We start from the raw sequence: 6,137 nt of genomic DNA on the forward strand, positions 1-6,137 counted from the left end.
ATAGCCCCACTGATAGCGAGCAAGTAAAAGAAACATGTAATAGCTGGAGTAAATTAGTAGATGCATCCGATCGATATACCCTGCGGTCTCACTACCCGTATAAATTAAGTGATGGGCCAATGGATCCGCCAAAATGGTACGGCATGTGCGGATGCATCCACTGGTCGCATGCATTTCAATTTTCAAACCACGCGCCCCGATTCAAATCCCCAACGTATACCTGACACAAACAAATCTACTACTATCCCCTCCGCTACACGGACGGACGGATCTGATCTAGTACCCACATTGATTAATCTGCCTCCAGCACAGTCGCTAGTACTAGTTCCAATAATTAATCACCCACATCGTATGCATGCATTTTTTTTCCTTTTTGAACCGCATGCATTTTATTTCAGGTCAAAACAGCCTGCACACTCTTTTGTTTTTCATTTCCTTTCGGGTGCGATGCGAACAAAACAGCACCCAGCGTGGTTACGAGGAAGAAGATGGGCTGAAAAAGATGGTAAAAAAATTACGTACTTCTACTGCTACAATTGTTACTGTAGAGGAAGAAGATGAGCGACTCCAGTGGTGGTCACGGCGGCAGCGTGCAGCCACCACTGCTGGGGTCTGGCTGCATCTCATGTCAGGAAGATTCGGAGTGTGCATCAATTTCAGTGCGGCCAATGAGGGCTCAAAACGTCACCATGATTCCCTATCCGCTGGTACTTAATCACCTCGGTAAATTACCGCGGTAGTTAAACCGCCTGTCTGGACCGACTGGCGTGAATATGGCATATGCCCGCATCGCATCGACATGGGGATTAATTACCAAATTAACTATGGAAGGAGTACTGCTACACTTGTGGGAGGATTTGACCTTTTAAATGAGAGGATTAAACCTTTGGCAATTAGAGAGATGCATGGACGAGTGGCCAGCATGGATCGAGATGCATGCATGGGCGACGAGGTGTAGCATGTACGAGTACATGTGCATGTGAGCACCATTCGGTTTGGCTCGACCTTTGGTGGTATCATCGTCCGGTCGTCCGTCGTGCCGTCGTCTTCCTCCTCAGAAATGCAAAGTGCTTTCAAGAAAGAAAGAGAAAGGAGATGCAAATGCAAATATATGTAGGGTGGATGATTCCCTGCTTTCCGAGTCCCAAAGCGAGCCTTCTGGGGTTGTCCGAAAGAGTTCAGGCAAGGAAGCAAAGCTTGGACTATCATCATAAGCCTTTCCTTCTCTCTTGCTGCATGCCTGCCCAACTTTTGGCACAAGTACTAGTAATTTTCATTCACATGCATGCATGCACTGATGCACATGCATGGGCCGGTGGAAGTACACTAACCTTCTTCTCTTTTTAATTGTATATACACTTCCTCTGTTTGAAAATATAAAATGTCATACTATTTTTTTAAAACTGCATGTACATGTGTTCGTTTACTCATTACCGTCCGTATACAATTCATACTGAAATATTCAAAACATCTTGTATCTGTGAATGGATTAGGGGGGTAGAAGTTAACTGAAGGTCACACTTGCAAGCACCTGCCGGGATAACCTAGATTAACCGTGCATGCATGCATGCATAAGTACAACACGATCGACTGATAATCACTGCATGCTCCGTAGCAAGAGATTTACTGGATATATACAGCTGATAAGTTCGTTGCGGTATTATTTTTGGCTACTGAAAGTAAAGGAAAACTTTGTCTTTCACAAAAAAAAAAAGGTTTCTGAAATTAGAGCATCTACAACCGGACTCCTCAAATGCTTCACAACCGTCGGGATAGATGGCCTGGTCAGTGAACGATCACAAAATCATGACCTAACCATACGCCTCACACTCACTCTGTACGTCCAGGCTGACCGTCACCCTTATATCCATCCCATATCTAGGGCGGATTTGGGAGGATCAGATGCGCCCGGGAGCATCTGCCACCTAGGATCCGGCCCATGCTGGTCCACCCCATCCCCACATATATTGGTCCCCATCCACATCATGGACCAAACCCTAGACAATCCCGTCAACTCCACACCACTCCGTCCGAAGCTCCGTTCCGATGATCTCCAGCCTTCTCTGGTATGACTGGCAACGGATCCGACTCCGAGATGTCCCGACCTGTCGATTGGGACCTCATCCCATGTGGCCACGAGGAGGAGATGGCCAAGAGGAGTCCACGCGACCGTGGTCAGACTCGACCCGGCAGGAATCCATTGCGTCTGTGCAAAGGGAACTTGGATCCACCGAGCTTGGTGGCGGGAAGCGTGTGACCACTGCCTCGCCAGACACGGTGCGGTCGATTTGGCACCCCAACGCCAGGATGGCGATGCAACCCCTTCGGCGGCGCGTCTTCCCCGTGGTGTCGGGCTCCGAGTCGGAGATAAACGTCGGCATGCATCACCGCCCATCGAGTGTTATGAAGCGGACTGCCCACCGTGAAAGGAAAAGGGCGCGGTAGCCTTCGGTGCCGAGGTCGTGAAGGCGGAGTCGCACGTCCCATGTCCCACTCTTCCTCAGTGGCGACCGAACCTCCACTTTGCAGGTCTCACGGCCATCGGACATGGGCACGGAAAAGAACAACAAGGACGGGTGCCGGTGAAGATTAGACTAGGTTTTATGTTGCGTGTAATTGCGTGAATTTGAGAATTTTTTCCTCATGAGGTATCCGATTGTGGAAAAGGACACTGAAGGGTGATCAGTCATTGTCCGTTGACACGTCCAGATGAGCCCGCGGGTGATTAGAGGACAGATTTGCTAAGTAATGCTGTAGAAGTGGCGTGAGTGATGCTGATGTGCCGCCACACCGTTACATGTGTTCACAGGACGGACAAGTTGACAGATCAAGTGGTGTGTTTAAACAAAAAAATGTCCACGGGGCACACGGAGCAGGAGATCCATTTTTTGAAAAAACAAACGGCATAGCAATACAGAGAGAGTGACAGTCCAGCATAGGCGTGCATGGGGTGTGCCAGCAGGAAGGATCGCCATCAGCCTCACTGCATGATACTGTAACAACTTTCTCCTGTTACACTGTCTTCTCCGGCCTGGCCAACAAACAATCACCCAGCTAGACGTCCATCATCCATCCACCTCACCCCCCATCCCCCAATGCACCACCACCAGATTCTACCTCCAAACACTTCGAGTTCCTCGCTCGCTCTCTGCAGCAGCTGCTGTGCTCTGCTCTGAAAACGATTTCACCTCCCACCACTACTCTGAAATCCCGGGCCTCCGGGTTTCCCGGCCTCACTCACTCACTCACTCTCCTGTACTACTAGTAGCAGCCAGCCAGCCGGCCAGCAGCATCACCCTCTCCCGTAGCTCACCTTAACTACCGCCTGACAGGCATCGCCCTCTCCAGCTCCGTCTCAAACTTTCAAACTCCACTCTGTTCCCTCCCACCAGCAGCGCCAAGCAACACCTCGTTGCACTCTGAGGGTGATCGGGTGGCATGAAGTGGTACTCGCGGAGCCGGTCCGTGCCGGCCACGCCCAGGGGCCTCCCCGCCGACGCCATCGCCGGCAACCCCGGCCCCGGCTGCATGTCCATGGTCCACTACCTCATCTTCGCCCCCGGCGCCGGCTGCGTCGGCCGCCCTCCCTCCTCCGACGGTTCCTCCGTTGCCGCCACGGCCACCGCCGTCGTCTCCGGTTCCCACAAGCTCAACTCTCCTTCTCCCTCACCCCACGAGAAAGGTACGTACGCTAACTAAACTGATGCAATTGCAATTGCAACTGAGTGCAGAGAGCTACTAGTCCATGGGAAGTGACTTCATTTGACATATCCGATCGATTTGCAAATGCAGGGCTGGAGGCGCCGAGGAACAGCCTGGAGCTGGACGCGGACCAGCTGCGGGACATCCAGATCGGCGTGCAGGTGGAGCCGGCGTTCGACGCGCTGGCGGTGGCCGGCAGGAGGAGCACGGGAGGCCGGGCCACCGCGCCGCCGTCCGAGGCCGGGACGCCGCGCACGCCCAGCCTCGTCGCGCGCCTCATGGGCATCGACGGCCTCCCCGACGACGCCTGCTCGCCCTCGCCGGGCCTCAAGAAGGGCAACAACAATCCCAGGGCGGCGGCGGCGGCGGCGGCCGTCAAGGAGAAGAAGAAGCGGGTCATCCCCGAGTCCATGAACCGGCAGCCGCTGCGGAGCCTCAGCTGCAACGTCGGCGCCGGCGACGCCAGGTCGCTCCCGGACACGCCGCGGGCGTCCGCGTCGTCGGCCAGGACGGCCTCCGCGTGGGACGTGGTGGACCGCCCGCGGCTGTCGTTGCAGGTGCTCAAGGAGAACGTGCTCGACAGGGCGGCGCAGTACATGTCCATGCCGACCTCGCCGACGTCGGCGAAGAAGAAGAAGGATAGGAGGGACGGGGACGCCGTGGGGCACCGGCGGAGGGACGCCAAGGAACACGCCCGCGAGATCGTCAGGCAGGCCAAGGAGACCGTCACCAACCGCAAGTCCGGCGGCAAGCAGAAGCCGACGACGGCGAGCGCGGGCTGCGACAACAAGGAAAACGCGATTCCGTCTGCGGTGGAGGACAAGAAGATGGTGGTGGTCCAAGTTCCAGCAGCGGCAGCTTCCGTCGTCACACCGACCGCGCCGCCGACGCCGCAGGCGAAAGCACAAGCCGATCAGCAGCAGCCACACGCCCCGAGGCTTCCACCGCCCCCGCCGCCGATGCGCGCGAAACCGTCGCGGCCACCGCCTCCGCCACCGCCACCGGATCATCCAATTCCAACGACGTCGACCAGAGCGGCGCCGCTGTCGCCGCAGGCCGTCCAGTGCAAGCGACCACCAGACGGGTGCGAGCGCTTCGCGACGCGGGTCAAGAACCGCCAGCCGAGACAACGATTGAAAAGGCGGCACCCCCGTCGTCTCCTTCCACAGTCGCAGGAGCCACCGCGCCGGCGGCGAGCTCGCACGCGCGCGTCGTCGACCAGCACCACCGCCGCAGATTACTTCTTCCCGCGGTTGCGTCCACATCGTCCTCGTCCTCGTCGCTGGAGGACGACCCCGAGTACGGTTACCTGCGAACGGTGCTGGAGCGTGGCGGGTTCATGCGCGCAGTGCCGCCGCCGCACCGGCCGTTCAAGGGCCACTCCATGTCATCCCCGGTGGACCCGATCGTGTTCCATCTCCTGGAGCTGGACCTCCCCGCGGACGACTCCGACGACCGCCGCCAGGGCCCGCTCCGGCACCGCTGGAACCGGAAGCTCCTCTTCCACCTAGCACAAGAAATCCTCGCCGATCTCCTCCACCTCGACGACAACGGCGCCTCCCCCGCAACAAGACCGCACGGGCCGGCGCTGCTATCCAAGTTATGGAGCACGGTGAAGGCGTTCCCGGCGGCGGACTGCAGGGTGGTGGGCGACATCGACGCGCTGGTGGCACTGGACCTGGACTCGGCGAGCGTGCGCGGGCTGGCGCGGCACCCGGCGGTGGCGGAGGAGGCCGGCGACGTGGCGGAGGACGTGGCCGAGCTGGTCCTGGACGCGCTCCTCAGGGAATCTCTCCCTCCGTCGTCCTGGTCGTTGTCGCCGGCACGTGCGCCGAGGTAGCTAGCCGTTGGGCAGGCGTGACGCCGGGTGACGTCGCCGGATCCCAACGGAATCAGCGGGGGACGGGCGGGCGCTGACACCCATGCGGCGGGCGGGCGTACGCTCCGCGGCAGGGCGGCCGTACCAACCGACCGCCGCTGCGGCTCCCTCAGATCACTGTTCGACGGCCGCGATGACGACGGGTGGCAGGCCGGTGGCTTCGCTTTGGTGTGCGTGCGCATGGGTTTTACTACTCTTGGTAGTAGTAGTAGTTCTGGATGAGTTACTATAATTACTTTCTTTCCCTCTCTTTTTTTCTCTTTAAATTTTAGATTTCAGGTGTACATAATGAACCATCGATCTCATCTTGTAATTTTGATCAACATCATGATGATACATTCCCATTTCTCATTTTTTGTTTCTACTCCCTCCGTTCCTAAATACAAGTCCTTCTAGAGATTTCAATATGGACAACATACGGATGAACATATACATATTTTAAAATATAAATTCGTCCATTTTGCTCCGTATGTAGTCTTTCTTGGAACCTCTAAAAAGATTTGTATTTCGGAATAGAGGGAGTATGAAACTTCGCGGATATTGACCACCTACACTT

At 56.4% G+C, this 6,137-nt stretch overlaps 1 pseudogene; it reads left to right on the forward strand.

The window, feature by feature from the left end:
* Nucleotides 1–3,113: 3,113 nt before the first annotated feature.
* On the forward strand, nt 3,114–5,932 carry LOC123051102 (verprolin-like; annotated as a pseudogene).
* The last annotated feature ends 205 nt before the right edge of the window (nt 5,933–6,137 follow it).

The sequence above is a fragment of the Triticum aestivum genome, chromosome 2D (genome assembly GCF_018294505.1).
Source record: "Triticum aestivum cultivar Chinese Spring chromosome 2D, IWGSC CS RefSeq v2.1, whole genome shotgun sequence".
Lineage (NCBI taxonomy): Eukaryota > Viridiplantae > Streptophyta > Magnoliopsida > Poales > Poaceae > Triticum > Triticum aestivum.